Source organism: Schistocerca nitens, chromosome 5 (genome assembly GCF_023898315.1).
Source record: "Schistocerca nitens isolate TAMUIC-IGC-003100 chromosome 5, iqSchNite1.1, whole genome shotgun sequence".
Taxonomy (NCBI): domain Eukaryota; kingdom Metazoa; phylum Arthropoda; class Insecta; order Orthoptera; family Acrididae; genus Schistocerca; species Schistocerca nitens.
The window spans coordinates 631,709,406-631,732,291 of NC_064618.1; positions in this window are offsets into that span (position 1 = coordinate 631,709,406).

Consider the following 22,886-nt stretch of genomic DNA (forward strand, 5'->3'; position numbering starts at 1 on the left):
AAAAAAAAAAAAAAAAAAACGACACAAAGGTCTTATGTGCGGTGGTTGTTTTTCTTTTTTTTTTTGCACTGATTTAGAGATACAATGACAGAAGAATGAATTTGTAATTAATTTGACTTTAGAGAATTTGAGTTATTAGGCCTGTTTGGTCAGGTTTTTAAACGTTGATAACTCGGAAAATTTAGGCCTAAATCGCGTCTATCTAACTAGTAAACAGTACGAAATTTGTTAGTTAAATACGATTTAGAAATGTTTAATTACACTTTTATTGCGACAATAGACACTGATGAAACTAGTGGCAGTCTTTTTTAAACGAATTTTACACTATCAAGAAAACTTGAATAGAATTTTTTGTATTTATCTCACGCAAAATTTCGAGTTTGTCGCTATTATCGGGACTTCAGCTAAACAACAAGTTTTTTCAGGAACAAGTGCTGCTGGGACCCTAATATTCAGTTGTGTGACAAGAACGGACACTAGAAGTATAGAAAAACAAAGAAAATTTAAATTTGACACTATTTCCTCTAAAATAAGTTCTTTTAGCGGACGAAGAGAATATTTGTGATCTCACTCGACGGCCATTTTGTAATGGTATTGACTACAGCTTGTAATGTATTTCTACTATCTTCAATAATTTTTGAGTGCTTGTTAGCATAGCATTCTGTACATGCGTTCTTTCGTTGCCAAAAAAGTTGGCAGACACCCACGACTGTCGGTACCATTGACTAACTACATGTGCTTTACAGTGCTCGTGTATGTCTTCATATTTAGTGAATGGTCGGACAATTGGGGATCCCTGTACACCACGCACAGGTCTCGTCGGAAATAAAGCGCAAAAGTAACAAAACGCATCTTTCAGTTTCTTTGAGTAAGCCAGTCAAAGGTGGTACGTGTCTGACCAATAGTCAGTAATTTATGTTTCAAATGCGAAGCATCATCAGCAAAATAATAATTCTCTGGAGGTACCCAGCATCGTTTTAACATTTGAATTACCAATGCCAACACCATCGTGCGACATCATTTTTATCACAGTGAGTGGTATCCATCTTCCAAAATAGATGTAAGTTCAGATGCATGAGTTTCAGAAGCTACATCGTCGAGAGTATTACCAGAAGTTTCCGATTTCAGTCCGTCTACTGGGTTCAGTAATGAGTTACCCAAGTTCTTACTGCTATAGTCTCTTGGACGATAAGAACAAGTTTGTGTAATTGGTGCTGGTTCCACCTCCCTAGATTTACTGCCACTTAAATCGTCCTCTTTGCTCGTTATTTCCTCCTTTATTGTTTCTTTTGCTGCGAAAATAAATCAACTAGCCTAAAAATCATGTTTCAATTATAGTCTGGCAAACGAAAGTTGGCTTAATTAATGAGTTAACTTGTTTTCACACTATCACTGATTACTATTTTTAGTGAACTTCAAAATAGGATATTTTATATATAGTTGTATAGTTCAGGTATACATGCCGATGTCGCAAGCTGAAGACGTAGAGACAGAGAAACTACTTGAGAATATTGAAAAGGTAATACAGTACGCAAACAAAGAAAAAAATCTAAATGTCGTGGGGGACTGGAACGCAGTTCTAGGGGAAGGATTAGAAGAAAATGGCTGAAGAATATGCCCTTGGGACAAGGAATGAGAGAGGAGAAAGACTAATTGAGTTCTGTAATAAATTTCAGCTCGTAATAGAGAATACTCTGTTCAAGAATCACAAGAGGAGGAAGTATACTTGGAAAATGCCGGGTCATACTGGAAGATTTCGGATGGGTTACATCATGGTCAGATAGAGATTCAGAAGTCTGAAACTGGATTGTAAGGGGTACCGTCAGCAGATACAAACTTAGATCACATCGTAGTACTGACGAAGAGTAGGCTGAAGTTTAAGCGATTACTGAGGAAGGAGCAATACACAAAGAAGTGGGATACGGAACTATTAAGGAATGACGAAATGCGCTTAAAGTTATCTAAGGCTATAGGAACAACAATAAGGAATAGTTCAGTAGGCAGTACAGTTGAAGAGAAATGTACATCTCTTAAAAAAGGCAATCGTAGAAGGTGTAAAGAAAAATATAGGTACAAAGAAGGTAACTGCGAAGAAACCATGGGTAACAGGTAATACTTCCGCTGATCGATGAAAGAAGCAATTACAGAAATGGTAAGGTAAATTCAGGAACACTGATACACAAGTCGCTGAGGAATGAAATAAACAGGAAGCGCAGGGAAATTAAGACGAAATGGATGCACGACAAATGTGAACAAATCGAAAAAGAGATGATTGTCGGAAGAACTAGCTCAGCATATAGGAAAGTCAAAATAACCTTGTTTGAAATTAAAGGCAGAGGTGGTAACATTAAGAGAGCAACGGGAATCCCACTGTTAAATGCAGAGGAGAGGGCGGACAGGTGGAAAGAGTACACTGAAAGCCTCTATGAGGGAGAAGATTTGTCTGATGTGATAGAAGAAGAAACAAGACTAGATTTAGAAGAGATGGGGGATCTATTATTAGATTTTAAGAGATCTTTGAAGGGCGTAAGATAAATAAGGCAGAAGGGATAGATAATACTTCACGAGAATTTCTAAAATCATTAGGAGTAGTGCAAACAAAACGACTATGCACATTAGTGTGAAGAATGCATGAGTCTGGCGACATACCATCCGACTTACGGAGAAATATCATCCACACAATTATGAAGTCTGTAATAGTTAACAAGTGCAAGAATTATCGCACAGTCAGCTTAACAGCTCAAGCAACCAAGTTGCGGACAAGAATAATACACTACTGGCCATTAAAACTGCTACACCATGAAGATGACGTGCTACAGACGCGAAATTTAACCGGAAGTAAGAAGATGCTATGATATGCAAATGATTAGCTTTTCAGAGCATTCACACAAGGTTGGCGCCGGAGGCGACACCTATAACGTGCTGACATGAGGAAAGTTTCCAACCGATTTCTCATACACAAATAGCAGTTATCCGGCGTTGCCTGGTGAACCGTTGTTGTGATTCCTCGTGTAATGAGGAGAAATGCGTACCATCACGTTTCCGACTTTGATAAAGGTCGGATTGTAGCCTATTGCGATTGCGGTTTATCGTATCGCTCGCGTTGGTCGAGATCCAATGACTGTTAGCAGAATATGGAATCGGTGGTTTCAGGAGGGTAATACGGAACGCCGTGCTGGATCCCAACGGCCTTTTATCACTAGCAGTTGAGATGACAGGCATCTTATCCGCATGGGGGTAACGGATCGTGTAGCAACGTCTCGATCCCTGAGTCAATAGATGGGGACGTTTGCAAGGCAACAACCATCTGCACGACCAGTTCGACGACGTTTGCAGCAGAATGGACTATCAGCTCGGAGACCATGGCTGCAGTTACCCTTGACGCTGCATCACAGACAGGAGCGTCTGCGATGGTGTACTCAACGACGAACCTGGGTGCACGAATGGCAATACGTCATTTTCTCGGATGAATCCGGGTTCTGTTTACAGCATCATGATGGTTGCGTCCGTGTTTGGCGACATCGCAGTGAACGCACATTGGAAGCGTGTATTCGTCATCGCAATACTGGCGTATCACCCGGCGTGATGGTATGGGATCCATTGGTTACATGCCTCGGTCACCTCTTGTTCGCACTGACGGCACTTTCAACAGTGGACGTTACATTTCAGGTGTGTTACGACCCGTGGCTGCACCCTTCATTCGATCCCTGCGAAACTCTACATTTTTTAGCAGGATAATGCACGACCGCATTTTGCAGGTCCTGTACGGGCGTTTCTGGATAAAGAAAATGTTCGACTGCTGCCTTGGCCAGCACATTCTCCAGATCTCTCACCAACTGACAACCTCTGGACAATGATGGCCGAGCAACTGACTCGTCACAATACGCCAGTCACTACTCTTGATGAACTGTGGTATCGTGTTGAAGCTGCATGGGTAGCTGTACCTGTACACGCCATCCAAGCTCTGTTTGACTCATTGCCCAGGCGTATCAAGGCCGTTATTACGGCCAGAGGTGGTTCTTCTGGGTACTGATTTCTCAGGATCTATGCACCCATATTGCGTGAAAATGTAATCACATGTCAGTTCTAGTATAATAAATTTGTTCAATGAATACCCGTTTATCATCTGCATTTCTTCTTAGTGGGTGTAGCAATTTTAATGGTCAGTATTGTATAAAGAGGGATGGAAAAGAATACTGAGGACGTATTGATAAACGATCAGTTGGGCTTTGGGAAAGGTAAAGACACCAGACAGGTACTTCTGAGGCGGTTGATAGTGTAAGGATAGTGTAATACTAAAGGAAAATCAAGACACGTTCACAGGATTTGCCATCCTAGAAAAAGCGTTCGACAATATAAAATAGTTCTGAGAAAAATAGGGGTAAGCTATAGGGAGGGATGGGTAATACAATATGTCTAACATTCTGCGTGGTTTCTGTTGTTCTAAGTCGTGTCTCCCTACCACTTTCGCGCAACGACGCTCTGAGCATGATTTTTAGGGAATTGACTAGTTTGAACCTGGGACCTGTTGCTGGTAAGGAGACGCCAGACCACACATGACATGTAGAGTTCAGAAGGGTTCAGTGAGACTAGCGATGATATAACCAAATACTTAATGATTTCAGCGTCAGCTCCACTGCACTCCCTGTAAAAGAATCTTAACACTAACTAAATTTAGTGGAAGGGGTTGAAGGCTTTCCTATTTTTAGTTAGCTGGTAAAATAACGTCGAAAAAGCAGTTAGGTTTACCATTGGAAATTTTATTCTACTCAAAAAACATTGTTTATAAATCGCACAATTGATAAAAGGAAAGGCCGGCCGAAGTGGCCGTGCGGTTAAAGACGCTGCAGTCTGGAACCGCAAGACCGCTACGGTCGCAGGTTCGAATCCTGCCTCGGGCATGGATGTTTGTGATGTCCTTAGGTTGGTTAGGTTTAACTAGTTCTAAGTTCTAGGGGACTAATGACCTCAGCAGTTGAGTCCCATAGTGCTCAGAGCCATTTGAACCATTTTTTTGATAAAAGGAAATATTTTAATACGGGATGATAAAAACCAACTGCGTTCAACAAAAATGTGAACGAATATTCCCTGAGTGGGTTTCCAAGTTGTACAATGGATCAAAGGATGACCTATGCCATATCACATCTATAATCTAGGTTTAAATTAAGTTTCACAAGAGAGAAAACTATCAAAATGGTCTACAGTGACCCTCAATTATTAATATTTACTTATCTAACTTGTCGTATATTACAGTGGCTGATGTGGCTTCTCAATAACTATATAACAGAAAAATCATCGCGTTTCAGATTTTTACTTCAGGTGGCAAATGTGAACACCATTAGCTTTAATTGACGATCGATACTAGTATTACGCAAAAAGGGTGTGTAACAGATAAGACTTCTGCAGTTCTGAGTGAAACCTTATGCGCTCAAAAATGCGGCATCGCGTGCATTCATTACCTTGTCGGTGTTTGTCAGGGGGCGGCGGCCGGCGCAGCTCCGTACAGCTCGTCATCTCCGAAGCAACTCTCTCCTAACTTCTCCATACTACAATTTACCGAAGTTGGTTTAAAAAAACTATCTGGCTGTGGTTTAATCTGACCAATCAGGGTCTCAATGTTAACCTTAAGCTCCACCTACAAAAATTCTGTCCATCCAATGAGAAACGTTATACTTTTCGTGGTGGGGCAATGTTATTAAAGTTTGCAACGTAACAGAGACACGAGAAAGTCTCACGCTAAAACTTGCAGCTGGTGTGGTCCTTTTAGTGTTATCGTAAGATCTATACTGTTCTTCTGGAGGGCTCTATCTTTTAACATGGGCTGGGGGGTGGTCCTGACGTATTTCGCGTCCCTCGTAATTGGTTCGTTATACTCTCTTTTCTATTATTATTATTATTATTTGCGTAACAACGCATATATGAAAAGAGCCGCGAAATATCTGTTAGTAATGATGTGCTATGACTTTCTTTATCATCATTACCTTTTAACAAAACAAAATATATATATTGAGATCTTATTGTTCTGTATCTGGCCTACAATTAAAGGAACGTTTTTTCGTGACTGTAACTCATTCTAAAAATCAACATATCTTTCCTCCTTTATAGTTATTGAAAATTGAAATTACTTTGTTATGAATACTGATGTTACAGTTCATGTGATCGTTCAACAACAAAATTTTGCAGTGGATTTTGTTTCTCGGTAAAACACCATTCAATACCACGACTAGCACAAGAACATGAGACTCTTATTGAAAAAATACGTTTTCACTATAAAGTTTGCCAGACCAGAACGGAGCACAGCAAGATTCCTATTAGATTTTGAAGGTACATTAACTTATTTGTACTGTGAATTATATACTATCAGCAGCCCGCGTCAACCTGCAACACATCATAAAATCTGCTGATCTGCACTGCAAGTCTGGAAGCTAAAAGAAATAATATTATTTTACTATTACTTTACCGCTTCCTTGCGGTATGATAGACTATACTGGAAGTCGTTTGAATACGCCGCGGCAGTGGCTCTTTCGTTCGCCACGCAGCTCAGCACCACAGATAATATTTATATAACTGAAAAATGTCTCAACAGGATGGGATAATAGGCAAGCAAGCTTTAACAATTAATGATGCAAGTTTTCATTTAAATAACTCTATTAAAACATTTAAATATTTCAATTGTTACACACCTTTATGAATTCACATGTAATGGCGTACATCTCTTAGTCTCGACAAAAGAATGCTACACTAGCGTTCCCTACTACGACACAGGATATCTTACTCGCTCGACTCCCAGATGAAGAAGACAAAGAAATTAATGTTTGTCACGTATTATATACTAGTTACCTATTCTAATCTTTGTTAGACATTTATCGTCTGTGGCGGTTTCATTACTCGCCGACGCAGATGTGCTCAAAAATAAATAATAAAACAAAAAAACATAATTTCATACAATAACACACTATGATACATATAAATTTCTCGCTACTACATAATATATTGGTTTTTTTTCTTACTAGACGTTACAATGCCCCCTGGCAGCAATTGACTAACGTTAAAAATGTTCGGCAATATGCTGCCACTAACGTCTATTTGGTTATTGTCTGTTACCTTGGTTGGAACATTCACTTTACACTTCTTAGTTCCTTTGCACCGTAGTTTTAATTACACTTTTTATACTGTTCTTACACTTTGCGAGGTGCCCGCATCTCGTGGTCGTGCGGTAGCGTTCTCGCTTCCCACGACCGGGTTCCCGGGTTCGATTCCCGGCGGGGTCAGGGATTTTCTCTGCCTCGTGATGGCTGGGTGTTGTGTGCTGTCCTTAGGTTAGTTAGGTTTAAGTAGTTCTAAGTTCTAGGGGACTTATGACCACAGCAGTTGAGTCCCATAGTGCTCAGAGCTATTTGAACCATTTGAACTTTGCGAGGTGACCGTAAACCTAGTCCCAGGGTCATTACAGTTATCTGGCTCCCCCATTCGGGCTACGTGCGATCAGAAAACCTGGGAAAACTGCGCCGGAGCCATGGTCATCTCGCTTGGTTTGTTTTAATACCCAGTTTGATCACAAAAAGGTTCAGACTCTATCCAATGTTCACAGATAACAAAGGCTATTTATGACAACATGTTACACTTTTAGTCTCTTTGTTACCAATATACTTTCTACCCTTTTTCACATTTGTGTTCTGTATTGCAATGAAAATCACTCATTAAACAGTTTTACAGTAGTATAATGAATCGTCTCTGCACTTACTCACGACAATTGTTTTAAAATGTTCTAGCATTCGTGCGAGTTTACTTCATTAACATGACGAAAACATATTATATCGATACATCACTGAACCAATGAATACTTTGAGTCTGCGTCGAGTAACTAAAGAAAAACACAAATGTTTGTCACTTCATTTCGTGTCCAATAAACAATTTTCATATTTTTACATTAACCACATAGTTGATAGTTCATTTGGATGACAACAATGTTGTACGGAGCGGGCGGCGCGAAGCAATTGTTGAGTAGCGTCGTCTGGAACGCCGCGTGCCGACGGCCGCTGGGTTCGACGACCGGCTCTCAGTAACAGCGACGTCGTGCTGACGTGGCGCCCAAGCAGTCGCGAACCGCGCCGAACCATTCGCCGATGTCGGCGAGTTGCAGTGGTTTACCGCGACCGGCTGGCTGGCGGCACGGCACTCGTCTTTGCTTCTCCGCATGGCTCCCCGTCGTAGTGCATGAAACAAACATTCCACAACGGTGTATTGTCTTTAAGGACACATTACTAGCTGTGGAAGAAAATGCAACTTGTTTAAAAGAGTTTATTGTTCAGTAAGCCGTCGCTTCACTGATATGCACAGTATGTTTTGGCGTGATAACAGGTTTCTTGTGGCATTATGACACTGGTATTCAGGGTTCGTCACACGCACATTGTACTACACACTTTCACTCACTCTCACGGTTGATACACTGCCAGAGCGTCTTTCAACACGCGAAAATGTTTCGGTACACACACACTAAATGTCTCCGTCGAGCGATGTTTATTTGAATCGTCTCCGAACGGATCAATAACTACTGTTTTTATACACTGTCTATTGTTCGTTGAGCACTGCACTATGACAGTCTGTCACTCAACACTTGACCTATATCGACGTATATATTGGTGCAGATACAACAGTCATTTTCTGTCCCTACTACACACAATATTCCGTCCTTTCCTCAATTGTTTATGCACACAGTTTATTTTTAATGCATTTTAACTGTTCTTAGCATAATCACTCTCATCTACATTGTGTCCATTGTTTTTACCTTATCACAACACACTTTTAATGCTATTACTAGGCGTATATGGCCCTTTTGTAAATTTTTTAAAGGTGTGTGATTTTTTTGTACATAGCTTTCCTTTCCTTATTACAGTGTAGCTTGCCTGGTTATCACCCATCTAGCAAACAGATTTTATCATGTGCATGACAGCTTGACTTGGGCATATTGCTCAATAAATACTTCATTTAGTACTAACATTATTTTTAATGATTTTTCCTACATGACTACAGTGTAGGTTCCGTGTTGACTGACTTAATTCGCGTATCGCGTACTGAATATTCAAGGGCGTGTACCAAGTACACAGGCTTCAATTGAAGCTTCGATATATACAAAGCGGAGTTTACACGGAACGGGCTTGTTTTTGATTAGCTTCTGCTCCAGTGTCGTTCTCAGATCACTACTGGCAGCAAACATCACATCACATAATTGTTTCATATTACAAGGTCAATTTTTGGCTAGTAGAGACTCTCTCTTTCAGGGTTCCTTATTCTAATACAATTACAACTGTTACCTTACTGTATAAGATTGCATCATTAATTGCACTTACATACTACACATAGAAAATGATTCAAGCAAGTAGTCCTTTGTAAAATAATTCAAGAAATTAATCCTCACTTTATCCACAAGAAGATTGTTCGTTGCTTGATGAGCATATATTATTTTAATGACCCTAATTGTCTGTAAACAGAATCTTCCCTGTGTATGCTATTGCTCACTTTCCTGATTCCACTTCCTCCAAGTTTAATTACACACAAATTTCTTCCTTAATACTAACATACTTATACTCTAAAACACAATTAAAATCTTCTTACAACTTATACTCCTTATATATGGCATGTCACTGAATAAATAACTTTACATCTTTACGTGGATACAATCCTTTTATCTTCCCCGTATGGGGATGTGCTAACAAATAGCTACATTCATGTGGCACGCTTATTACTTCAAAGGGCCCTGAATATAGCAATTGCCACTTACTATTCTGTTTTAAGGTGGCTGATGATTTAGGGTGGTTACGAATAAGTACCAGGTCCCCTACATTATATTTCTGTTCGTTAGTTATACCTCGATCGTACCTCTTTTTTCTCTTTGGCCACTACTTCTCTCCTCGACCAAGGGATGGAGTAAGTTGCGCGACAGTATGTTTTGTGGGGCATCACCTCTATGTGATAGTGGTACCCTTCGACTATTCCTGGTCGGTCGGTAAATACCATAGTATATTCCGATAGCAGCTGCGTCAACTGTTGCTTTTGCATATCACTTAAACCCTCAGATTCTTGCACTTTGGTTTGAAATGCCTCAACATTTGTTTCAAAATTTCGATCCTCTAAATTCGGGTAATAGAGGTCTGCTACATGTGAACAATCATCTAGTTGTAGTACCCAGGGGTTCCTACATTTGATATTAATTCGATTACAACAGGGCACAAGTACCTCCTTCGATTTCATCATAGATAACTCAATCCTCCTACCTTTATTAACTATGCTTAGTTTCCCCAAGGAGAGGTCGATCACTGCGTCCCTCTCACGGAGAAAATCTACTCCCAGAATGCAGGCCACCTTCAATCCTTTAACAATGAGGAACGAGCTCACTATGGCTTCGCCCTCCTTACAAATCTCTACCTGCACCTGGTATTTAACTAATTGGCTCTGTGCACTTATGGCTCCAGACACCTTACAATTATTAACCGGGAAAGTCGGTATGCTACGTCCTTTCCCCAGTGCTTTAAACAACTCTATACTCATTACACTTACTGAGGCACCTGTGTCGATGATTATATTCACTGCAACATCATTGATTTTCGCTTCTATTATGGCTTGCACATTTTCGTTTTTATCTTTCTTACATTCGTGCGGTTCGTTCAGTAGATCTTTATCCATACTGATACCGTCGTTGTATCGCAGCATACATATTCCAGGTATATTATTATCGTTCGTGTTGCTCTCACTCCACCCCTCGGCCAGCGGTGGAGAGCATATCGAGGCCGTTTCTAGTTTGTTGGATTGCTTACTTGTGAGGTACTTGGACGGCTATTGTCCGCGACCTCCACTATGTGTACATTATGATTTGTAGGCCGCCACGGCTGCGCAATAGGCGCGTTTTGCGGTGGTGGTCTATTGTTGTCATACCGGTCATTACCCTGTCGCTCTGGGCTTGTTCTCTAATTCTGATGCCAATTTCGATTACTATCACTATAATTGCTATGCCACTGACCTCGCGCATTTTTCCAGCGGTTGGTCCCTGACATTCCGGATTCGTACCGGTCGTCAAATCGACGCTTTCTGTTGTAAGTTGGTTGCCCATACCCGTTCTGGCTTCTACCATTACTACCATTTGGCGAATGCTCTTGCCGATTGTTACCACCCCCACCATTTCCATGGTTGTGGTTCTGTGCACTATTATTTCTGTCGTGTTTACACCCTGATCCATTATTCCGCGAGTGATCACACGCTGATTTTGCGTCTTCCTGGATCAAGTCTATTGAATCTAGAACAGACAGGAAGTGTTCCATGTCACTTTCTGGTACGTGTATTAATTTCTCTTTGATATGAACGGGTAAATGTGATTTTAGTAGTCTTATTATGTCTCTTGGTGATATAGGCTCGTCCCAGTAGCGCGTTTTGTTTATATACTTTTCAAAATACCGTCTCAAATTCCCAAGACGGGGTGAGTACGGTTCGGGATTATATACTTCTTTTCTTAGCCGCTCTTGTATACAAGGCGACCAATATTTCGACAGAAATGCCCTTTCGAACTGTTCATATGTCATGCAGCTGTCTGCTACTTCCGTAGCCCACAACGCTGCGTCACCTTGAATGTATGACATTTCGTATTGAATTTTCTGTGCTTCGTTCCACACACTAGGCAAGATATTTTTAAAGCTTTTTATGAATACTACTGGGTGTACTGACTTCCGTTCAGTAGTAAACGTTTGAAACTGCCTATTTTTGATTAAACTTTCTTCAACTAATATTTTTGAACTACATGGGTTTGCTCCTGGGACATATGCTGTGTGCTCCGAACCGAAGCTACAACTCTTCGCATTATCGACTACAGATTCACCATTGTTGTATCGTGTATAAGTTTGTGCGTTGCCAAAACCATGGGCTGTTGGCGACATAGGTTCCTGTTCCAGATGTTTTCTGCTTTGTGCTAAACCCTTCTCCAGGTCGGATATCCGTTTGTTAATATTCACTTGCCACTGCGGAATATCCTCACTGAGTATTTGTTTGATGGTTTGCACGTCGTTCTGTACCTGACTATTTACTGCGGTACTGAACGATTCGGAATTTCTATCTGCTATGGCTGCTTGTACCTTAGAATTAATATTTTTGTCGATCTCACTCTCCTTCACTTCTAGCCATGAGTTGAATTCTGTTTCAATTTTAGTTGCTTGTTCGTTCCACTTCTGCTCTACAAGCTGTGTGGAATCTATTTCTAGCTTCTCTACTCGGTTGGCTAATACACCTATTTCGTCTACCCTGTTAGTGTTTGCTACTTGCAGGTTGTTGACCTGTTCAGTCAACTCCTGCACGGCCTTAGGTATCGACTCATAACTCTGTTTCATACAGGCAATCTCTTTTTTCATATTTTCTAACGATTGCACAAGTTGCTGGTCCCGCTCAGCTTGCTGGCGATCTCGCTCAGCTTGCTGGCGATCCCTCTCAGCCTGCTGGGCAAGTAAATTTTCCTCTAGCCTGCGATCTCGCTCAGCTTGCTGACGATCTCGCTCAGCTTGCTGTTGCGCAAATTCTGCCTGGTAATTTAGCACACGCTCTAATATAGCCTGAAGTGAATACCCACCAGGCAGATTACCACTCTCTGGTTCCTGCTTTTCTGGAGGTGGTGTAATTTCTTTATCTACATCTCCTTGAGCACTGGTGGGCGGTGGCACCACTTCCTGTGCCCCTGCCCCCACATTTTCGCATGTTATATCCTCAAAAAGAGTACTTGTACTGCTTAAGGTACCCGGTTCTACATTTCCTGCACTAACTAATTGCTGTTCCTCAGTATCCATATTGCTCGGACGTTGACTACGCAATTTAACCATATTCCTAAATTGTCTACTCGAACACAAAATCTGACAGTTTTGCCACTTGCACACAAAATACGTTAATTTATCTACACTACACTGCACACTAAAAATTACTATCTACCATCAACTTTGTCCTGTCATAACACTAACATCAAACTACGCACAATATGCACACCACTAGCGATATGAGATCACTTCACTGGAGCTCAGCTTCTACAAACAGGACAACTACACTGTAGTCTTACCTTTAGTTTATCTGATCTCGGGGTTCGGCTGCCCCCGGATTACGTAGTCGTTACAGTTTCTCAGTACTATCAGGATCGTCTTCTCTGACTCGCTTGCAGTAGTACGTTTTTTCATGAAAGAGTGGTTGCACATTCATTAATACATTGCATTAATCGTGATACACATACATACATTTATCACTAAATACATATATATATATACATATATAACAATAGACACTGAAAGGAAAATACATAAAAATTTTATATTTGTGGCCACTGCAAATTCGGGCCCCACGTTGGGCGCCAGTTTCGCGTCCCTCGTAATTGGTTCGTTATACTCTCTTTTCTATTATTATTATTATTATTTGCGTAACAACGCATATATGAAAAGAGCCGCGAAATATCTGTTAGTAATGCTGTGCTATGACTTTCTTTATCATCATTACCTTTTAACAAAACAAAATATATATATTGAGATCTTATTGTTCTGTATCTGGCCTACAATTAAAGGAACGTTTTTTCGTGACTGTAACTCATTCTAAAAATCAACATATCTTTCCTACTTTATAGTTATTGAAAATTGAAATTACTTTGTTATGAATACTGATGTTACAGTTCATGTGATCGTTCAACAACAAAATTTTGCAGTGGATTTTATTTCTCGGTAAAACACCATTCAATACCACGACTAGCACAAGAACATGAGACTCTTATTGAAAAAATACGTTTTCACTATAAAGTTTGCCAGACCAGAACGGAGCACAGCAAGATTCCTATTAGATTTTGAAGGTACATTAACTTATTTGTACTGTGGATTATATACTATCAGCAGCCCGCGTCAACCTGCAACACATCATAAAATCTGCTGATCTGCACTGCAAGTCTGGAAGCTAAAAGAAATAATATTATTTTACTATTACTTTACCGCTTCCTTGCGGTATGATAGACTATACTGGAAGTCGTTTGAATACGCCGCGGCAGTGGCTCTTTCGTTCGCCACGCAGCTCAGCACCACAGATAATATTTATATAACTGAAAAATGTCTCAACAGGATGGGATAGTAGGCAAGCAAGCTTTAACAATTAATAATGCAAGTTTTCATTTAAATAACTCTATTAAAACATTTAAATATTTCAGTTGTTCACACGTAATGGCGTACATCTCTTAGTCTCGACAAAAGAATGCTACACTAGCGTTCGCTACTACGACACAGGATATCTTACTCGCTCGACTCCCAGATGAAGAAGACAAAGAAATTAATCTTCAACTTTTGTGGTCCTGTCCTCCTCAGTTGCGCGTAATACTACGGTATATTGATAATTTTCACTTATGGACCGTCTGACAGCAACTGAATAAAACACAATTTTAGTGCCATACGCGTTTCGCCTTTATTTTCTGCAAGGCATCATCAGTGGCCTGGAATATGTACATATGTTAGCTATTTTATTTACAGTGGCACAAAAGTCGAAATCATTTGCAGAACGATATTGGTTACTACATGAAATTAAGATGCTCTATTCGAAAAAACAGCGCCTAAACATGATGCTCTATGAGACTCATCTAGAATTGGCAAAAAACGTAGGAAACGCCGCAGTTTTCATGGCACTAGTAGAAAAAACTGAGCACAACACATACATAGCAATGAAACATTTACAAAACAAACATAAACACAAGATAATGAAACTAACAGTGAAAAAGACGCAAAAATACATTTACATTTTAAATGTGAAACCACATGAACACCAACACACATTCCATCCACGCTTAGTTAACCTAACAGAGACAGAACTACACGAAAACGAAAAAATGCTCTTGGAAAAAGGTTTGAAACACTGCACCAATAGCAAAGTGAACAATCAATACATAGAAAATCTCATAGTAGAAACCGAACACATCCTTACACGTGAAGAACAACAAAATAATTGTGAAATAAACATAGGACTGACAAGAGAACTAGTAAAAGAAGAAATAAAAGGCATAATAAAACAAACACAGCAGACACACAATAAGAACAACCAAACAGAAGCAGCTACTATGAAAAGGTTAAAACAAAAGTTAACAAACAACAACGTATTAATAACAAGAGCAGACAAGGGAAATGTAACAGTACTCATGGATAAAGAGCAATACATCACAAAAACCAAGAAATACATAAACACCAACGCAATACAAAAACTGAAGTCAGATCCAACTACACGATTCCAGGCAAATGTGAAACGAACACTGAAAAACACTGAACACACACTCACAGACAAACAGAAATACTACTTAACACAGAAAAACCCACAAGCACCAACACTCCGCAGTCAACCGAAAGTACATAAAGACGGAATGCCAATGAGACCTGTTATCAACTTCAAGAAAGCCCCAACATACCGCATAGCCAAACACCTCCAAAAGTTAGTTACAACACACTATAAAGTAGAAAACAACAGAACAGGGATAAACACAGGAAACCTAATAGAAAACATACAGAACATACAGGTACCACACACAGCATCACTGATTTCATTCGATATAGAAAATATGTATACCTCCATCCCTATCACAGAAACAATAGAAATCATAGAACAAAATCTCTCATCCCACAGCAACCTCACCACAGACGCAATAAAAGAAATAACAGATATGCTCAGACTGACAACTGAACAAAACTACTTTCAGTTTGAGGAAGAATATTATCTACAAACTGATGGACTGCCCATGGGATCCCCAATATCAGGAACACTAGCAAACATTTTCATCAGTCACCTTGAAAATCAGATATTTGATAAAATAACCACAAATGAAAGTTTCAAAATCATATATTGGTACAGATACGTGGATGACATTATTTGTCTGGTAGACGAGCCAAGTGAAAAAATAGATGAACTCCATTCAGAAATAAACAAAGCTCATAAGAACATAAAATTCACACTTGAAAAAGAAAAAGAAAATCAAATAAATTTTCTTGACATTACAATTAAAAAAGAAAATGGAAAACATACATTTAACATCTTTAGAAAACCAACAGCCACGGACACAATAATACATTCCACATCCAACCACCCCCAAAGCCAGAAACTTGCAGCACTAAGACACATGTTACATAGATTAAACAGAATCCCACTCAGCAAGAGAAACTATGAACAAGAAATGAACACGATCATACAAATAGCTAGGAACAACGGATATGACACACATGTGGTACACAGGCTCAATCAAAAAATAAAAACACAGATAAAAAACAAACACAACATTTCCACAATACAAAAGAATTCACAAGCTGAAAACTTACAAACACACTCAACAAACACACACAATGACAACACCACACAGAAAAGAACCAGATGGTACACCATGACCTACACACATAAACTAACACACAGAGTTGCAAACATCCTGAAGAGACAGGGCTTCAAAATAGCATATAAGCCTGGGCAAACCCTTCAATCACACCTAAGCCAGCCAACTACCAAGAGGGACAAATTCCAACAATCAGGAATATATAAACTTGAGTGTTAAAGTTGTGATGCAGTATACATAGGCATGACATGCAGGAATTTTGAAACAAGATACAAAGAACATATCAGATGTTGGGAGTATGAAACAAACCATTCCACATTTGCAGAGCATTTAAAACACTACAACCATCATCCTACAAACATGGAACAAGAAATGAAAATAATGAGAATAAGCAACCATGACAAACATCTTATACAAATGCAAGAAAACTTCCACATCCAGAAAGCCATAGCAGAAAACAAACATGTGATAAATGAACAAACACACATCAACACAGGCTCCCTACTACACTTAATAAAGGAAATGATAACATAATATATGTAACACACACACACACACTCACACACACACACACACACACACATACAAAGCCCCCCTCAAAAAAAAAAAAAAATTACATAACACCAAAATACAGACACACACACACACACACACAGCACAAAAAGATATATATTACACCAAAACACACACACACACATACACAGGACAAAAACAAAAATAAATAAATAAATACAATAAAATTAAATTAAATTAAATTAATACGACACCAAAAAAAAAAAAAAACACACACACACACACACACACACACACAAATGCATACACGAACAGACCACAGATACTTCAATAGATACTCATAAGTTTGGCAGTAATATTCGATCTTTGGCAAAAACATTTGACAGTCGGCAACAGAAACCAAAACATTGCATTAAAACAAGCGCTCAGTGCTTAGTGCTGTGGAATGCGGAAAAAACAGCAAATTGGCGCTCATAGGAAGAAGAACAACACCAAAAATGCAACAGGAGCGTAATATGTAAGAAACTGCCTACGCAACCTGTAAGTACAGTTCAAAACATTACTACTTAATAGGAAATACCAACCACTAGAACTGCTTATAACCTATAGGCACAGTGACAAAAATGTAAATAAAATAGCTAACATATGTACATATTCCAGGCCACTGATGATGCCTTGCAGAAAATAAAGGCGAAACGCGTATGGCACTAAAATTGTGTTTTATTCAGTTGCTGTCAGACGGTCCATAAGTGAAAATTATCAATATACCGTAGTAAAGAAATTAATGTTTGTCACGTATTATATACTAGTTACCTATTCTAATCTTTGTTAGACATTTATCGTCTGTGGCGGTTTCATTACTCGCCGACGCAGATGTGCTCAAAAATAAATAATAAAAAAAATACATAATTTCATACAATAACACACTATGATACATATAAATTTCTCGTTACTACATAATATATTGTTTTTTTCTTACTAGACGTTACACGTAGCAGAGACGCGAAACAGTCTCACACTAAAACTTGCGGCTGGGGTGGCCCTTTTAGTGTTATCGTAAGATCTATACTGTTCTTCTGGAGGGTTTTAGCTTTTAACATGGGCTGGGGGTGGTCCTAGCGGTTAGCTGGTAAATGGGTGTCCGTCCCTTATCGTAGGGCGTTCCAGCTTAACACGGTTCTGCTCTCGGCTTCTGTTCTCGTTTCTCCCCTCGGAACTGTGTCTGTCTCACAGTGGGAAGGTATGACATGCATTTAGGCATTCTTGTGTTAGTCTGTGGTATTCCATTTGCTCACTCGTTACTCGTATTGCTTTGGTTAATTTAATGTCACGATTTATTCGGAGCTATGTGACATACTACTGGATTTGCTTATCATGTCAGGGTTTTCATGGAAGGTGTTGGATTTGCCTGACACCTTACATATGTACAAAAACTAAGAGACAATAACAATGGTGGACGAGCAAGAACGAAGTGCTCGGATTAAAAAGTGTGTAAGACGGACATGTAGTCTGTTGCCCCTACAGTTCAATCTCCACAATGAAGAAGCAATTATGGAAATAAAATAAGATTAAAATTCAAGGTGAATAGATACCAATGATATGATTCGCTGATGACATTGTTATCCATATGGAAAGTGAAGGAGAATTACATGATATGCTGATAGGAATGAACAGTATAATGAGTACAGAGTATGGACTGAGAGTAAATAGAAGAAAGACGAAAGAAATTAGAAGTAACAGAATTGTGAACAGCGATTAACTTAACATCAGGTTTGATGGTCACGAAGTAGATGAAGTTAAGGAATTATACTGCATAGGCAGCAAAATAACCAATGAAGGGCGGAGCAAGGAGGACATCAAAAGCAGACAAGCACTGGCAAAAATGGCGTTTCTGGCCAAGAGAAGTCTACTAGTATCAAACATAGACCTCTATTTGAGGAAAATTTTTTTGAGACTGTATAGCATTGTATGGTAGTAAAACATGGACTGAGAGAGAACAGGAACAGAAGAGAATCGAAGCATTTGGTATGTGGTACTACAGACGAATGTTTAAAATTAAGTGGAATGATAAGCTGAGGAATGAGGAAAATCTGTGCAGAATCGGGGAGGAAAAGAATATGTGGAAAATGCTGACATGGAGAAGGGACAGGATGGTAGGACATCTGTTAAGATATCAGGGAATGACTCTCATGGTACTAGAGGGAGCTGTAGAGGGCAAAAACTGTAGAGGAAGGATGTAGGTTGCAAGTGATATTCTGAGATGAAGAGGTTGGCACAGGAGAGAAAATTGTGGCAGGCAGCATCAAACCAGTCAAAAGGCTGATGACAAAAAAATTGTAATCTTGTAACGTGACTCTAACACTACTTTAATCGACAAAAATAGGTACATAAGCACACAAATTCCAGAGGGTAGATGTCCACCTCACCTACCCCTGGGTACGCTAATGCAAGTGGGGGCTTAGGTTCTTTGGTAGAATACTACTGAAATGCAATCAGTCTACAAAGGAGATGGTTCAAATGGTTCAAATGGCTCTGAGCACTATGGGACTTAACAGCTATCGTCATCAGTCCCCTAGAACTTAGAACTACAAATGAGATTGCCTACAAATCAATTGTGCCACTCATCCTAGAATGCTCAAGTGTGTGTGTTCTGTATCAAATAGAGCTAAGTGAACAGTCAAGGAATATACTAGAACCCACTAGGTAACGGTCCTGTAGGGACTGCGAATCAAGAGCACACTAATTACAGGACGCACAGAGGTGTTACACATGAGAATGGAGCACAAAGAAGGCCGAACAAGTGGTACACACGAAGTGCCTTCTGCCATGCTCTTCAAAATTGTTTGGAGGATGTATATGTACATGCAGAACATATCCCTTTGTTGATAGTTCTTTCTTTTTCATTCTTCGTCTCGCCCCAACTGCATCGTCATTTTCAGTCACTATGGGAAATCAGTGCACGGTAACTTTGAATGGCACGAAGTGCCTGAAAGATGCTGTAAAATGCTGAGTACACTGCTCTGGTCTTGTACCGAGACAAAGTACGCTACCTTAAATGGGGAGTACAGAGAAAATTCGTTGTAAGACGAAGGATATTCCTCGTTGCGGTCGTATTTCTCGCTGGCGTATTACGCACTGAGGAATAGTTATTTGTGACGACTCTGTGAGTAATACGCCACTTGCTTCATGTTCTGCATACCGCCACGCAAGGAATCGCCAACTGTTTACTGGAAATACCTCATCGATCAGCGAGGCGGTCAACGACGTCACGGTATGCAATCTGGTGATGTGTCGCACATGTTGGCACGTAAGCCACGTGATCAAAGAGCGCCGCTGCAGTAGCTGCTATCTGCCCATTCTCACCACGTTGAAACGTTTTACGCAGTCGAACAGTGAATTTCTCTCTCTTCAGCAGTGTATGCTTCGAGATACCAAAAACAGCGACGTATTTGTAATTGGCAGGAAAGGTAAGCCGCTTTAGCAACGTAGGATTAGTACGTTTTCTTCCATGGCGCAATGTTCCAACAAGGCAGTTTTCAAAGGTCGACTATTGAATCACTGCAAGAACTTTATCTTTACGTTAAATTTCACAGTCTATGGAAATGGCTTTCATAAACAACAGAGATAATTTTCAACAACCTTTGAATTCTACTCTCATTTCTTCAATAATGAGATACAGCCGGATGATTGTTCGGAATCTAACGTAATGAGTCATAATTCATAAAAAAACACTGATTATTTTCCTCGTGGCTCTTGTGCGGAACTGGCCAGAGGCAACACGAGGCATTTTACCAAATCTTAAAAAACACGCTTCAGTGTGAAACTAGTCTTTCTCATACGTGAAAATGCTAAGTGCCAATCACATGAAGAGTATTACTTTCTGATACTTAACGTACTGCTCACCAACTTCTCCTCATCTTAGTTTCATGATTCTACTTATAGCCCAAGTTGAATGGTATTTACATCAATGAATTGAAAACGAATAATATAGGTTTGTTTGTGTAGCTTACGCAGTTTTACTCAATAAAGCAAATTAATTGACATTCATTCCCTTGTACGTCTCAAAATTTCATGTATCTTCTTAAAATATTAAAAATGTTTCTATACGTTTTTAGAACAGAATTTAAAAAGTATTAGTTATTATATTTTTTATGAATAATGAAATCTTCAAATCAAAATAATCGAAATAAGTAAAAAATTATTGAATATTAGGTAAGTTTGAAACAAATTTCTGAAATCAGTGAACTGCTATCTGGCCCAACTCTTTTATAAGCTTATAGTGCTGTAAAATTTTTAATACCATGTTTTCCTGTGAAGTAGAAATAGACCTGCCTCGTCAAAACTATCTAGTACTTAAGTAAATTGAAGAAAAGAAAATAGTAACTCTAAGAGTGATACCAGAGCATGTGGAGACATTTCACTTTGCCATACATCATCGAGTTTGCTTTCTTTGGCCAAGTGAAGTCTCTTAGTGTAATTTTATGCTTCAGAATGTGGACTCCATATTCCAAAGTGACTGTAGGACAGAACTCCTTGGCGAATTTTTGGCTAATGCCTTAGCTTCACAGGAAGTAATATAGGCTACGTAGTTGAGAAAAATGTGAAGTATTTTGAATGGAGATTTTATCAGGACTTCTGAAATTCAGCATGTGAAGGAAAGATGAGAACTGCCGCTTTGATTAAAATACGCGTTTTTTCAAAAGTTATTCCCGAGTTGCAAACATCATTTTTGTCACAAATATGAGAAATAGATGACACGTGTGCCACAGAATTTAGCTTATAACAGGAAAACACGTCAACAGCTTATGACATCAGTGCTTTTCGTACCCCACAGTACATCCTGTTGATCTCCAACACCATTTTTAAGTGTACTCTTTTAATCCAATGACATTAAGAATCTATACACAGACGAGCCCGATGATGAAGCATGTGAAATATATTCATGATTGCCAGTATAGACAATCATCAGCTGTATACAGGAATGGCGACAGTGAAAATTTGTGCCTCACCGGACTCGATCTCGGATTTCCCGTTTATGGCGACCCGTCGTCTCACCACTAGGTTGTCCAAACTCGACGGTAACAGCCAACTTCCATATGTCGTTAACCATGTGTCAGAAAGACATATGGAAGTTTGGGTTTGGCCATGAAGCGTGCTCGGGCAGCCTAGTGGTGAGGTGACTGCTCGTGATAAGTGGGAAATTCTGTTTCGAGCCTCGGTCCAGCACAAATTTTCACTGTGATCATTCCATTATACTGCTGATGGTTGTTCATATTCGCAAACGTCAATATATTCCACGTATTTCATAATGGCTGCAGACGCCGCAATGCCTGTTCCTTTGGACTTGCATGCATGTGCGAAGAAACGCTGCATCGTAATTCGGAAAAACGCGGGACACTGCAATATCGACGAGGAAGTTATGGGGGTTACCTAAAAAAATTGCTAAAGCACAAGAGCCAATCATTACAGGAAACTGTTGAATTCAGTGAGCTGCTACCGTTTCTTCTGAACACTGTACAACACAGCTAAAGGTTTACTTCCTCGAAACCTCATACTTGTCTCCCATTATGACTTAGAAATAGAAATTTGGTTCAAAGATGCCTATACGCATCCTTTGTAGTGGTAAAAAAGCATGGAATCCTGCAACGTCGCCCTCGGGCACGGCGACGCTTCTAACAGTTAGTGTCGACAAATGCGAATAAAGACCAGAACTCGGAAGTTCATACAAAGTGTAAGATGGGTTCATGATGTCGTATTGGCACCAAATTTAACCGCAGGTCTGGTCAATGCCATCGTGGACGATTCACACGATTTGAAGGTCAGCAAACTCCCTGTTGCCCACATTTCATGGCTTCTCTTGACGCCTCCGCTACGGAGCTCAGAACCGTTCAGTGCTGAAACCGTGCGGTTTTCTTATGGGTGGCCGAGGAAAACATTTCAGACATACTTCTGCTCAGACTCCATATGAAGAGGTCTCAAGGAGTGGCATAAAGGGTGTCAATGAAGCCACCCATTTCTTTGG